The following is a 16,160-nucleotide window of genomic DNA, read 5'->3' as shown; positions in this document are numbered from 1 at the left end:
GTCCGACATTCCCACTCTGCTTTACCTGCCCACTGGCATCTTCTGCCCCTGTAGAGATCCAGACGTGTATAATTCTAATCTCAGGCTGATTTCATGGGTGATTGGAGTTCTTTGGTAGGTAATCAGCTCACTTTAGGGTACAGGTTGAAATGGCACCTCTTCCTCCTTCCCTGCCATCTTGTCTCTACTCACACATTTTTTACAGCAATACACTTACTTCAGACTCAAGGTTACACAGACTTATTATACCATAGAAACAGGGGGAAAACATATATAAACTTAAAAGTATGCTTCAGTATTTTATCTTACTGGAAACAATTTAGATAGCTAAAGACTACTCATTAATTAACTTAAGGTAGCCTAAGTTTAACATTTCAAGTTACTAAAGATTTTGGAAACTATCTGCAAAGTGACATACTACAAAACTTAATTACTGTTGAATTAAAATTTGTCAGATGACTGATTCAATTTGATTAAACACAAATTTATATTTGCATCATCTTAATTATTTAGTATGAGTACTCCTAGCTCATTTTATTAGTAAACCTGTAGAAATGTATTTGTTTTTGTTTGGGGAACATGCCCAAGTGAAGTAAATTTTATGCATGTATTGCATTTAACATTGATAATTTAGAATACATAGCTGTTTTTATTAACACAATATTAAATGAGTTTTGTTGGCCAAACACATACCTAAAATTATGAGAACTTAAATTCTTAAAATATTCTGTTGGTTTCTATTAGGATACTTTCTTTATAAATTAAAAATATTAATTAAATTTCCTCAATTTCTGAAAATTTTAAGAATATTCAGTTTATTGGGTGTCTGGACGGCTTAGTTGGTTAAGTGTTTGACTCTTGATTTTGGATCAGGTCATGATGTCAGATTCCTTAGATCAAACCTTACATTGGTTCTGATCTCAGTGGGGAGTCCACTTATCTACCCCCCCAGCATGCATATGCACACTCTCTCTCTCTAATAAATAAATAAATCTTTTCTTAAAAAAATATTGAACTGAATATTAAGTGCTTATTTTATTTTTAAACTAATCAGAATAGATCTCTATTGAGGGATTTTATAATTTGATAATATCAATGGAAGGAGGATAATATTACACATATATTACATATATACATACACATGTATAAACACAGAGACAGACACAAATAGACAGCTTATAGCTTCAATTCTAAATCTAAATTTATATAAGAACTGGCTCTTGTCCTTAACCCACCTTTATATTTTTAGCATGGTTATGTTTCTGACAGATGGGACAATTGAGATTACCATCTTAAAATGACAGCTGAAATTCCACCAATATTTATGAAAGAGAGCTTTAAGAATTTCTGTATTATATGTAATATTATTGTAGACTGTGAAATATGTTTTAGGTGAGGGCCTAAGGAAAGATCAGGGGCCATCTGAATGACTCAAAGATAATTTGAATGGAAAAAAAAAAAAAAAACCAACTGTCCAGTTTATTTCTAGTTATGTTTTTTTCAGTCTTAGATGGTAACAGCGGTTATGTCTTAAATTACTTAAGGAGAGGTTCTGACTCTAAGAAAGGTTAAGTAAAAGAATGTATAACATGATTTTAGAAAGGTTTTCATAGGAAATGTTTATCTTAGTACATTCATCTGCCAAAGAATTTCATTTCGCTTTGGGGATAACTACTAATTCCTTAGGTAAAGCTTGCAATAGGTTAGCAACTCAGGTTTCTTTTCAAAGGATATTCCTGACCCCATTGTTTCCCATGAGGTTGAGGGAGCATTGCCATGAGCAAGAATTGTCTTATGGTCAGTGAAAGACATTAGATGGCAAAGGTGTGTAGGTGTGGAATTAGAAACATTGAGAAGAGTGAAGAATACAGATATTCCAATTGGAGAGTACATATTTTCCCAGAAGTTTTACTGGGATAGTAAGGTTAAGCAGAAAGCTATCGAGGGTAGTGAGATACCCTAGCAAAACAAAATGATGTTTAGATAAAGTCAAGACACAAGATAGATTGATTATCAAGTCCTACCACACACATGGTTTGTCTATTTTAAGGAAGGGTTGTGGGAGAACAAGAGAAATGTGTTGCCCTTGTGTCCACTAAGATGGAGGGGCATCCATTTATGGAGATGACTATTTCCCCCTTGCTTATTGCAAATTTGTTGTAAGAACAAGGAAGATGGTCGCCCAAAGGAAGATCATTGGGGAGGTGGATTTATGGACTCTTGATCCCTTTTGCATTTTAAGGCCATGTCCTATGATGCCCCTCCCATCACTAGTTTTTTTGTTTGTTTGTTTGTTTTGTTTTTGTTTTTGTTTTAAACAACATCTAGACGTGTTTCCCTTCCTAAAAGGATTTTGTAAGGATATTTCCCTGGTTTAGAAGGGTTTTGAAGTTGCAAATAAAGGCAAAAATTTGCATTGTGTTGTTCATCTTTTCTGTAACGAGTTCCCATGGTGTTAAGCTAGTGTATGCACTTCAGAGATAGGAATGTTCCACCAATTTACTTTTTTGTATAGTACCTCCAATTTTTGTTGTAAGTTCTTAACAAAATTAATGTCAATGGTGAAAGTGATTTGGTTATCGAGAGCAAACCCACAGTAGTTCTTTTAAATACATTCTAATCTATGTCTGTGACTGAGTTGGATTAATCTCTTTGTTGTCCGCAATCTTGCATCTTTGTTCAATAAATTTTCACTCTCCCCTGTTGTTTTTGGCTGTATAGAAGCTTTAGGCATGTTCTAATTTCTCTGATGGTCTATCTCCTGAGCCCACTAGCAGCTGCACAAATGGATATAAATCATGGAGTTTGAGAAAATATGTCTGGAGGACCAGTCTGAATTGATTACTAAATTCTTTTCTGTTCTTACAGGGTTCTGGGAAGTCTTTAACAATATCATGCAAATTTGAGTGAGACCAAGGCATAAGCTGTTCAGATGGCTGCTCAGATCATTAATCATTCATCACAAGTAGGGAAAAACCATAAGCCAAGTTAGGATGGGAAATTGGAAAGCAGAGGGATTTAATGGAGACAGAGAAGGGTAATGAGGAGGAATAGAGCTGAAAACAAATAAGAGAAACTAGCATAAAGAGGAATAGTTAGTGGGAAAATGGCTGGGGATATTATGTGTGAGGAGTTTTGAGGGAAGAGAGGGCAAGAGTTTGCTGAAAGTAAAGGAGGAGTCTACTGGTGTTGAAAGACTCAATCCTGAATAAAACTCTGCTAAAAAGAGGTAATGAATTCAGTTGATGGTGAGATATATAATTTACAAGGATCTTGAAGGAGTTTGAAAAGAGAGTTGGGGTTTTCCTTAGTAAGAAATTTAAACAAAAATTGGCAAGAAAACTACACTAAAAGAGCACTGAAAAGAAAAAAAAAAGGAATTAAAATTAAACCCTTTCTGTGTTGTGATAGACAAATATCTGGGATATAAGGGCAAGGAGCTGAATTCACTGTGGGATGCCCAATATGTGGATCATGAGGGGCTCCAAAGGCCTCTGTACCTGAGTAGAGATAAAAGGGGTATACAAGTGGATGGGACTTCCAGTCCCATGCACATTGTGGCACCAAGAAGTCAAAAACAAAAAAAAGCTAAGGAAATTAATTTCAATCAGATTCTTGCAAATAGAATAATACACCAGGTCTGAAGATTAGAATGTGTCTCAGAGGATGGTTTTTGCTTTAGACTTTTAGAGCAAAAAGTAGAAAATTTATATGTGGGATGATTTTACAGCTGGGATTGTTTTATAATCAGGGAGTCTCAGTCAGCTAGGAAATATTTATCTTTGTGTCTGGCTCATTTCAGGGGGACAAATAGTTCAGCCAATCATCTATGAGACAGAGAATGGGAATTTGAAGCATTTGTGGCTTGCCTTGTCATAAATAAACAAGAGGATATACATGAGAGTCATCTAAGTCATTTGGGAAAAGATAGTTCTTTGCCGTAAACTATTTTCTAGAATTTAAAGTGGTGGAGGATTTCTTAACTGCTGTTATTTTCCAGGAATACAGGGCTGAGGTAAAGTTTAACATTATCAACCCATGTGTACTTATTGTTTAATGTTTAACAGTTGTTTGGCAAGCTGCTTACTCATTTTACCCTATTTTTAATATTTCCTTTTTTTTTTTTTACTTTATTTACAGAAACTATTTCTTGTTTTCTTGTGTTTTCTGTAGGTAGCGTAGACATTATTGTCATTTTGAAAATTATAGATGGCTTTCAAATACAAACATATCTACATATCTCTAGTGAATAAAGACAATGTAAGGTTGTCATTTTCAAGGTAATGTACTCAGCCTACTTTCTTTCACTGCACTTCCTTATTTCTAAGTCAACATAATATTCAATTATAGGCCTAGACTAAAAAAAAAAATTTGTATTCCAATATTTTATTTAATAATGAAGTCTTTAACTTTTTTCCATTCAGTTAACAGCTCATATATATTATAGCATTTTATACATAAGTATAAATTATTTTAACATTTAATTTCACTGTTCATTGTAAATCCTTTTGAACTGTTTTTTTGTGATGTTCTTTCACCCATAACTAATGCCAAATATCCACACCTATACTAATAGTCATGACATCTTCTGCATTTTAGTTAATAGTAGAAGCATAGAGATCAATATGACTGCAGAACCTTAAGAACTTTATTGTTCTTACAGTGTTTGTCAGAGGGATACTCAATAATGAGGAGCATGATTTTAGATACACACACACAATTTTACTTTACATTCTATACATTGTTCAATACATTTCAGTTTCCTCCCAGAATCGCCATGCCTCACCAAACAATAACATACTTCCATGGCAAGCTTGATGAACATGATCAGAAAGGAATAATAGAAAATAGCAATTCCAGTCAAAGATAATTGTTTGAAGAACAGTGCTTTTCAGAAGTCTCATCCATTGATCAGGGCCCTAATAGATACCAATCAAACAGCACTGAAAAGTCCCCATCTTAATCAAGGCATCTTGATGATTTGAAGCCATAGTTGCTAAATAATGCATACATAGGACAATTCCAAAGGTTTCCTTACAACCATTCAATAGGAAGGGGGAATTCACATTTTTTTTTTTTTGAGAGCCTTGTACTCAGGGAAATGTAGTGCATTAATAATAATCTGTTAAATATATTTACTGAAGTCTTACTTTGAGCCCATTGCTGAACTACCAGCATAGGACAAGAGAAAGTCATGATAGTAGTAATCAGAGAAAAGGAGAAAAATGCATAAAAGCCAAGGCAGTTTAACTCCATGTCACTGCCCCTTTATTTTAATTATTTATTTATTTTAAATTTTATTTTATATTATTTTATTTATTCTCGGTGTTCAAAAAGTCATTATTTATGAACCACACCCAATGGCCCATGCAATACATGCCCTCATTAATACCTACCACTAGACTCACCCAACCCCAAATGCTCTCCCCTCCAAAACCCTCAGTTTGTTTCTGAGTCCACAGTCTCTCATGGTTTGTCTCCCCCTCCGATTTCCCCTAACTCACTTCTCTTCTCCATTTCCCAATGTCCTCTGTGTCATTCCCTGTGCTCTACAACTAAGAGAAACCATATCATATGGTAATTGATTCTCTCTACCTGACTTATTTCACTCAGCATAATCTCCTCCAGTCCTGCCCATGTTGATACAAAAGTTGAGTATTCATCCTTTCTCTTGGAAGCATAATACTCCATTATATATATGGACCATATTTTCTTTATTCATTCATCTGTTGAAGGGAATCTTGGCTCTTTCCATAGTTTGGTGACCATGGCCATTGCTGCTATGAACATTGAGGTACAAATGGCCCTTCTTTTCATTACATCTGTACCTTTGGGGTAAATACTCAGTAGTGCAATTGTAGAGTCATAAGGAAGCTCTAGCTTAAAATTCTTAAGGAATCTCCACACTGTTTTCCAAAGTGACTGCACCAACTTGCATTCCCACCAACAGTGTAAGAGGGTTCCCCTTTCTCCACATCATCTCCAACATTTGTTGTTTACTGTCTTGTTTTTGTTTTGTTTTGTTTTTGTTTACCATCTTGTTAATTTTGGTCATTCTAACTGGTAGAAGGTGGTATCTCAATGTGGTTTTAATTTGAATCTCCCTGGTGGCTAATGATGATTAACATTTTTTCATCTGTCTGTTAGCTATTTGTATGTCTTCTTTAAAGAAGTGTCTGTTTGTGTCTTTTGCCCATTTTTTGATGGGATTATCTGTTTTGTGTGTGTTGAGTTTGAGGAGTTCTTTGTAGAACTTGGATATCGGCCCTTTGTCTGTAATATCATTTACGAAAAATGTTTTCTCCCATTCCGTAGGTTGCCTCCTTGTTTTGTTGACTGTTTCCTTTGGTGTGCAGAAACTTTTGATCTTGATAAAGTCCCAAAAGTTCATTTTTGCTTTTGTTTCCTTTGCCTTTGGGGACATGTCTTAAAAGAAGTTGCTGTGGCCAGTGTCAAAGAGGTTACTGCTTATGTACTCCTCTAGGATTTTGATAGATTCATGCCTCACATTGAGGTCTTTTATCCATTTTGAGTTTATCTTTGTGTATGGCATAAGAGAATGGTTGAGTTTCATTCTTCTATACATAGCTGTCCAATTTTCCCAGCACCATTTATTGAAGACTGTCTTTTTTCCACTGGATATTTTGCCTTTTTTTGTTGAAGATTATTTGACCATAGATTTGAGGGTCCATATCTGGGCTCTCTACTCTGTTCCACTGGTCTATGTGTCTGTTTTTATGCCACTATCATTCTGTCTTGATGATCACAGCTTTGTGATAAAGCTTAAAATCAGGTAACGTGATGCTCCCAGTTTTGTTTTTCTTTTTCAACATTTTCTTAGCAATGCGGAGTCTCTTTGTTTCCATACACATTTTATGATTGTTTGTTTCAGCTCTTTGAAAAATGCTGGTAGAAATTTGATTGGGATGACTTTGAAAGTATAGATGGTTCTAGGCAGTATAGACATTTTGACAATGTTTATTCTTATGATTCATAAGCATGGAATGCTCTTCCATCTTTTTGTGTCTTCTTCAATTTCTTTCATGAGTGTTCTGTAGTTCCTTGAGTACAGATCCTTTACCTCTTTGGTTAGGTATCTTATGGTTCTTGGTGCTATAGTAAATGGAATTGATTCTCTAATTTCCCTTCCTATATTTTCATTGTTAGTGTATAAGAAAGCAAGTGATTTATGTACATTGACTTTGTATTCTGCTACATTACTGAATTGCTCTATGAGTTCTAGAAGTTTGGGGGTGGAATCTTTTGGGTTTTCCATGTAAAGTATCATGTAAACTGAAAAGAGAGAGAGTTTGACTTCTCCATTGCCAATTTGAATACCATTTTTTTTTTTTTTTTGGTGTTGTCTGATTGCTGTTGCTAGGACTATGTGGAACAATAGTGGTGAGAGTGGCATCCTTGTTGTGTTCCTGATCTCAAAGGAAGGCTGTCAGCTTTTCCCCATTGGGAATGATATTCACTGTGGTTTTTTATAGATAGATTTTCTGGAGTTGAGGAATGTTCCCTTAATCCCTATACTTTGAAGCTTTTATTCAGGAATGGATGCTGTGTCTTGTCAAATGCTTTTTCTGCATCAATTGATAGGACCATGTGGTACTTCTCTCTTCTGTTACTGATTTGTTCTATCACATTGATTGACTTGCAAATGTTGAACCATAATTGCATCCCATGGATAAATCCCACCTGGTCATGGTGGATAATCTTTTCAGTGTCCTGTTGGATCCTATTAGCTAGGATCTTGTTGAGAATCTTGGCATGCATATTCATCAAGGATATTAGTCTGAAATTGTCCTTTTGAGTGGGGTCTTTGCCTAGTTTGGGGACTAGCGTAAGGCTGGCTTCATAAAAAGAGTCTGGAAGTTTTCCTTCTGTTTCTATTTTTTTGAAACAGCTTCAGGAGAATAGGTATTATTTCTTCTTTGAATGTTTGTTAGAATTCTCCAGGGAATACTTCAGGTCCTGGGCTCTTGTTTTATGGGAGGTTTGTGATCTCTGTTTCAATCTCATTATTAGAAATGGTCTATTCAGGTTGTCAATTTCTTCCTGATTCAGTTGTGGAAGTTTATAGGTTTTCAGGAATGCCTCCATTTCATCTAGTTTGCTTAACTTATTGGCATATAATGTTGACAATGATTTCTGATGATTGTTTCTATTTCCTTGGTGTTATTCATGATCTCTCCCTTTCCATTCATAATTTTATTAATTTGGGTCCTCTTTCTTTTCTTTTGGATTAGTGTGGTCAATGGTTTATCAATCTTATTGATTCTTTCAAAAAACCATCTTCTCATTTCATTGATGTGTTCTACTTTATCTCCAGTTTCTATCTCATTGATATGTGCTCTAATCTTGATTATTTCCCTTCTGTACATGGAATTGGCTTAATTTGTCATTGATTCTCCAGTTCATTAAGGTGTAGAGAGAGTTGTTGTGTTTGGGATTTTTCAATTGTTTTGATTGAGGCTTGGATGGCTATGTATTTCTCCTTTAGGACTGCCTTTGCCATATCCCATAGGTTTTGGATTGATGTGTCTTCATTCTCATTGGTTTTCATGAATTGCTTAAGTTCTTCTTTGATTTCCTAGTTGATCCAAACATTCTTAAGCAGAGTGGTCTTTAGCATCCAAGTGTTTGAATTCCTTCCAAACTTTTTCTTGTGGTTGAGTTCCAGTTTCAAAGCAATGTGGTCTGAGAATATGCAGGGGGTAATCAAAATCTTTTGGTACCAGTTGAGCCCTCATTTGTGAGCCAGTATGTGGTCTATTTTGGAGAAACTTCCATGTACAGTAGAGAAGAATGACTATTTTGTTGTTTTAGGGTGGGATGTTCTGTATATATCTATGAGGTCCCTCTGGTTCAATGTGTCACTCAAAGCTCTTGTTTCTTTATTGATTTTCTGCTTGTATGATCTGTCGAATACTGAAAGTGGCCTGTTAAGATCCTCTACTATTAATGTATTCATATCAATATGACTCTATCTTGATTAACAGTTGGCTTATGTAGTTGGCTGCTTCCATGTTTGGGGGCATACATATTTACAATTGTTAGATCTTCTTGGTGGATAGACCCTTTAAGAATGATGTAGTGTCTTTCTGTATCTCTGACTACAGTATTTAGTTTAAAATCTATTTTATCTAATATGAGAATCACTACCCCAGCTTTCTTTTGAGGCCCATTGGCATGAAAGATGCTTCTCCACCCCTTCACTTTCAGTCTGTATCTTTAGGTTCCAAATGGGTCTCTTGTAACAGTCTATGGATGGGTCCTCTCGTTTTATCCAATCTGCAACCCTGTGCCATTTTATGGGAGCATTTAGGCTCTTTTTGTTGAGAGTGATTATTGAAAGATACATTTTTATTGGCATCATGTTGTTTGTGAAGTTGTTCTTTCTATAAGCTGTCTCTGTAAATTTCTGTTCTATGACACTCTTGGGTTCTTTCTCCTTTTATAGAACCCCCCTTAATATTTCTTATAATGCCAGCTTGGTAGTCCCATACTCTTTTAAACCTTGCCAGTCTTGGAAGGTCTTTATCTCTCCATCCATTTTGAATGTCAGCCTTGCTGGATAAAGTATTCTTGGCTGCATATTCTTCTCATTTAGTGTCCTGAATATGTCTTTCCAGCCCTTTCTGGCTTGCCAGGTAACTGTGGACAGGTCTGATATTTTTCTGATGGATCTTCCTCTGTACATAAGGAATCTCTTCCCCCAGCTGCCCTCTGAAGTTCTTGTCCAAAATTATGATTCATCAGTTTCACAATTAAGTGCCTTGAAGTCTTTCTAGATTTGTTGATCATCTGGGGTGGTCTTTCTGCCTCTAGGAAACAAATGTTTGTTCCATTCCCCAGACTGGGAAAATTTTCACACAGAATTTGTTCAACTATATCTTCTAATCTTCTCTCTTTCTCTGCCCCCTCAGGGATTCCAATAATTCTCAAATTAGAACTTTTCATGGTATCATTTATTTCCCTAATTATGCTTTCATGGCTTCTAAGCTGTTTATTCCATGCCTCTTCCTAATCCCTTCTCTCTATCATTTTGTCTTCTAGATCACTAATTCTATCATCTGCCTGAGTTACCCTGCTGTTAGATTACTTAGGTTAGATTGGATCTCATTGACAAAATTTTAAACTTCTGCCCTGGTGGCTCTCACTTCTGCCCTTAGAGATTCTATGATGTCACTGATGGTTTTCTCCAACCTAGCCATTTCCTGGATAATTGTTACCCTCAATTCCCTTTCAGAATACTGTTTATGTCCACACCTAATAGTTCTGATGGAGAGGACACAGCCTCTGAATTTTTCCTCTGTTGGATTTTCCTCTTCCTAGTCATTTTGGGATTTGAGGGGATGTATAGCTAAATATATCAACCATAATCCAGGCAAAGTGCACCCTGGAAAGCCTCATAGCAATTGGAAGTCAGCACCAAAATGAAAGAAAAAAGAGAGAGAGAGAGAGAGAAGAACAGAAAAAAACCCTGTCAGAATGAGCCCCAAATGTAAGATTTATAAGGTATATAAATAAAAACAGACAAACAAAAAGGCTGACAAAAGTCGATGACAAGAATGAAAAAAAAAAAAAAAAGAACCCAGTCAAAACGAACTCCAAGAATAATATTTATATAATACCAGGAAAAAAAATACAAATACATAGAAACACTAACAGAAGAAAAAGATGGGAAGGTGGTTATTCATCCTTGATGTGTGCAAGGAAGTTTATTTTGGTTCTTCCTGGATGTATCTTGTTATCTTTGTAAAGGACTCACCTTTCCACTAAACATTCTATTAAAACTGGTTTATATATAGTGTAGTATTGATTAGGGAAAAAGTATTTACTTGAAGCTTATATCTATATGTATTAAAAAAAAAAAAAAGAGGGATGCCTGGGTGGCTCAGTGGGTTAAAGCCTCTGCCCTCAGCTCAGGTCATGATTCCAGGGTCCTGGGATCGATCCCCACATCAGGCTCTCTCCTAAGCAGGGAGCCCACTTCCCTTCTTTTCTCTCTGCCTGCCTCTCTGCCTACTTGTGATCTCTGTCTGTCAAATAAATAAATAAAATCTTAAAAAACAAAAAAGAAAAAGAAAAACACAAGTATATATATGAAAAAAGTTCAAGTTAAAAGGTTGTTATGGAGTATGTTGTATTAAGCCTCTAGTTGTAATGGTAGGTAGTTTAAGAAATTAAAAGAGCAAGAATTGTGATAATGAATTAAAAAAAAAAACCTGTATCTATGAAATATACAGGTTTTAGGGCAATACCAAGAGCTTAATATATTGTTTTCCACTGGTATTGGGGTTTTACAGTTTTATGGGGACCCTATGGTGGTTTTCTTCTCATTCTTTTGTCTGGCTTTCTGGGGGAGGGGGCTGCCACGTTGTTTTCCAGTCAGTCTTACTTGGGTTGAGTCCTCCTGCCCCCTATCGAGAGGCTGAGGTCTGTGGAAACCTATTTTTCAGGCTTTTGTTCTCTGGAGGTTTTTGTTCTTTGGAGGATTTTTTGTGGCATTTTGGTGGTCTAGTGGAAAACAAACTGCACCCAGACCTCCGTCTGAGAGAGAAGTCTCAGTCTGTTCCCCTCTGGGTAGTCCAGAACACACAGATTCTGCTCTGCAAACTCCACTAAACCATACAACCTCCCACAGGCAGTGCATGTCCCCAGCCACAATCTCAGCACCAGAAGCACCTGCTTGTCTCTGTACCTCCATGCTACTTAAACTGCAAGCAATATTGGTCCAGGGAGTCCACTTCTGGTGGCTGCCTTTGCCTGGACTGCTGTCTGGGTTCCAGACCTCATGGTTATACAGGTTGCTGCCAAGAGATCCTAACCAGAGGTGTGCTGAGTTCCTTCAGTCCTGGGCTGGGAGAGTCCAGACTCTCAGCTGGTCCTAGAGACCACTGGCTAGTGCCCACATGAAGCTTTCTCAGGTGCTGGTGGGGAATGGTTCAGACCCCATTCGTGCAGTTCACACAGAGCACAAAAGGCTGTAGTTCTAGGGAGCACAGGCCGACATCATCACCAGATTCCCTCATGCACCCAGCAGAGGGGTAGTGTGCAAACCATGCAACCCTGGGGGTTCAGGGACAAGGAACTGGAGGCTCCACCACACTCTCTCTGGGACGGGTGGTTGCCGGTGGTGGCCATCCTGGGACAGTGCGCTTAGGCCCCTGCCCATGACCGCCCGGTTCCACCAGTTGCCCCTTAAGACCTTTTGCTCTTTTTGAGTGCTTTTAACCAGACTTCAAGTTAATGCTGGTCCCCAATCACAGGGCACTTTTGCATTGGGGTATTACTTTCCAATGGGTCACTTCTGGTGGTTCCCCTCCCCTTCAGTTTATCCTCCATTATCACTTTAAGCATTCTCACTCTGCTTTACCTCTCCGCTGGTGTCTTCTGCCCACATAGAGATCCAGAAGTGTATAATCTTACATCTCAAGCTGATTTCATGGGTGTTCAGAGTGTTCTGGTAGATAATTAGATCACTTTAGGAGACCAGCTGAAACAGGGTCTCCTACTTCTCTGCCATCTTGCCCCTCCTTGTCACTGCCCTTTTGAAGTGGGAGTGGTGATTTATATTAATTCATGTTCTCAATCCATTATTGTTTTTTAATCCTACCCTATCAAGGGTGTCTGCATGATTCCAACTATAAAGCATGGAACTCTTGATCTTGGGGTTGTTGTTTTAAGATCCACACTGGATGTAGAGATTAGTTTAAAAAATCTTTAATCCTACTCTATCATAACAGTTTTTCCAGTTTGGTGTTTTATTTTGATTGACATTTGTTTGGTTAGATTAGTTCTTTAAATAATCTTAAATAGGCAAGAGTATTGCCAGAGTTCTTATAAAACTGAACATCTTTCTCTGAGGTCTTTACATGTGAAAGATAATTTGTCAAGTACAGATCACTTAGATCCTAAACTTTCCCTCTCAATATTCCAGTGTCTTCTTAAGTTTCATGTCAATAAATAGAATTTTAAATCCAGGGGCACTTGGGTGGCTCAGTCCTTAGGCATCTGCCTTTGGCTCAGGTCATGATCCCAGGGTCCTGGGATGGAGCCATGCATTAGGCTTTCTGCTCAGCAGGAAGTCTGCTTCTTCCTCTCCCACTCCCCCTATTTGTGTTCCCTCTCTCACTGTGTCTCTCTCTGTTGAATAAATAAATAAAATATTTAAGAAAAAAATAATTTTAAGTCCAGTCTTTATTTCAATCTAATTAATTACTACTATTACTACTACCACCACCACCACTACTAGTACTACTAGAACTACTACTACTACTACAGTAGAAAAGCCACTTTTTCTTTATAGGTGATTCTAGGTTTGTTTCTGTTGTTTTTTATCTTGTTGAAATTCAACATTTTTCCTACCCATGATATATCTAGAGAGGGAAGTGCTTTTGTAATTTTTTCTCCTGTCAAACACCAAACCCCTTCAAACTTCAAACTCATATTTTTCTTCAGCTCCCTGATAGTAAACATAAAGTGCATCACCTCTAGAAGTGAATCAGCTGTATTTGCAGCATCTGCTTCTTACTAACTCTGTGGCAAGTTATTTACAATTCCCTGAAAGCTTCGTCTCAATAGCTATTAAGTATATGTAAGATTGCATATGCAATGCATATGCATATTCAAGTTTCCTGGGATTAAGTGAGATAATGGAATATCAAATCACAAATGATTCATACATGATAGTGGTTATTATTTATGATTATTGGTTTTGTTTCTGTTATTCATTGTTTCTTCCACTGAAAACTTATAATTCTTAGGATTCTATCATTTTCTTAGAATGTCTATCACTATTTTATCATTCATCTATTATTTTCTTATATTTAATTTTCCCATTCATTGTGAGTGAGATTATTAAGCGTGGTCTCCAAATAGTCATTTTACTTACCTCAAAATTTATTATCTCCAAAGAAGTTTTTAATGTTTATTTTCTAGTTTAAATTTTTCTTCTCTCTTGATTTTCCTTCCTTCCTTCCATCCCTCCTAATTGCCAGCTCCCATTTCATCTCTGCTTTTATTTCAAGGTGTTCTTTCTTTATAGGTCCCTAGTCTTGTATAGAGAGAATTTTTGAAAGATATGAGCATCCTCAAAATCATCAAGGAATTGTCTCCTTTTCTCTAGTTTCTGCTCATTGCTTTGCTATTGTTTTTGTTTTCATTTTTGAATTCAGAGAATTAGTTCGGTCCTGATGTAGTTCAGGAGCATAGTTACCACCACACGGTAACTTCCTCCTTTCAGACTTCGATAAAATGGTCAGGTTGATATAGAAAATATTTACTTGCAGGTCAAAATTTATAAGTTGTGTTTAGAGTAATTTGAAGTACTTTACTGGCCTAAAGTTAGGTCTCCGTTTCTCCTACCCTTTTGGCTTTTTGGTTGAGCTAGAGTCAGATGCAGTTTGAAGTTGTCATTTCAACACTGTATTTTATGACTGCCCTACTCTCAGCAAGTTAAGCATGGTCTCAGCACTGTTCATGGTGCTTTCCCTACAATGTGTATGCATTTCAGGAAGTAAGGAAGCATTGCATATGCCTATTTCCTGCACTGATGTATGCTGGCAGTCTCCTAATGCCAGTGAGAAAAGAGCTGTTGACAAAAGTTGGAGACAGAACTTTTAACACTCATGGGATAAAATGACAACTTCTGTGTGCTTGAAGTAAAGTTGCCTTCTCTTCTAAATTTTAGCTTCTAGTTCTCACAGTTTGGTAAAGTCAGATGTATTGTCATAGTCTTTTCCTACTTTCTTCTTGGCAACTATTCTGGCTTGTTAAGATTTCAGTTGAATGTGGGATACTATTGGTATAATTTTTTCCTGTTTTATTTTTGGATGTCTGTTCAGTTTCATAAGACTATAATTGCATGTGGTATGTCATTCAAGAATATACTTTTAAATTCAACTCTATCCCAAAGGGCATTTGTTTAAACTCAGGATGAAATTTTACATATGTCTTTCTTTTTTCTTTTTTTTTTTTTTAATTACATTAGACCTTTTCTTTTTCTGTATTTAAGAGAAAACTTGGTAAGAAGAATATCAATCTCATATAGTCTGTCAGCCCACTAATTAAAGTTTGTCTCTTCAAACATTCCAGACTATTACAACTTGATATTCCACAACAAAATATTCCTAGGGAAATATTCCTACAGGAATATCCCTGCAATTAAATTCCTAAGGGAAATGCTCAGACCATTTATAGCAAAGATTGTTAAATATTCCCAGAAACCATATCTATTTATCCATTGTTCTCTCTCTCTTTTTTAAGTAATGCAATACTTCCTCCCTATTCCCTGATCAAGATTTAGCTGAGAATGTGACTGTCCACCAGAGACCATTTCTCAGACTTTATGGTATCTTGCTGAGGAAGTGTGAATAAGTTAAGGCTAGTGGGGTGCTTATGAAAGGGAGGAAGGCAACCTCATAGCTTTATATACTTACATGTTTCCTCTGTTTCCCTCCCCCCACCTTATGTTATGAGAACCAATCCTGGAGGCTTCCAGCTTTAACCCCACAGACACATATAAACCCTGAGCAATGAAAGAAGAGAAATATAGAGGACTATCAGTCCCTGCATGACCTCAAATATCCAAGGCCCTTAGCCCTTGTAGCCTAGTCACCAACGGACTCTTTTATGATGAAGAAATAAACTTCAGTCTCATTTAAAACTCAACATTCTGGTGCTGTTTTTATTGTAATAGCTTTCACTGTAACTTAACTAATAGAAAGTACTTCTACACAGTGTGCTGTTAATTGAAGAAAAAAAAACACAGTGAATGACTCATAAATTTTTACATACTGCTTTCATAAGAGCAGGCTCACGATTACTAAAATCTCTTCACAGGAAAGCTCTAACAACTTCCAAGAGTTTACATTGCTTTCAAGACTTTCATAAGTAGGACATCAAAAATGAATGTGTTTCTGCTTGTTTGTTTGTGTTGTTTCTAATGAAAGAATGTAAGCACATCTGTTTTTATTTCTTGGCAACAAGATGGTTGACGGGAAACCACTAAGTGAAATTCAAACCCAACCAGGCCTCACAACAGCATGATGTTTTTCAAGAAAAAATGTCAAGGGATTAAAAAAACAGAAAAGAACTAGTAGTCTTTTGTCAATGGGATCTTCTATTCTCTTTCAGACCTACCATACTCA

The sequence above is a fragment of the Lutra lutra genome, chromosome 13 (assembly GCF_902655055.1).
Source record: "Lutra lutra chromosome 13, mLutLut1.2, whole genome shotgun sequence".
NCBI lineage: Eukaryota > Metazoa > Chordata > Mammalia > Carnivora > Mustelidae > Lutra > Lutra lutra.
This window is presented reverse-complemented; position numbering follows the sequence as displayed.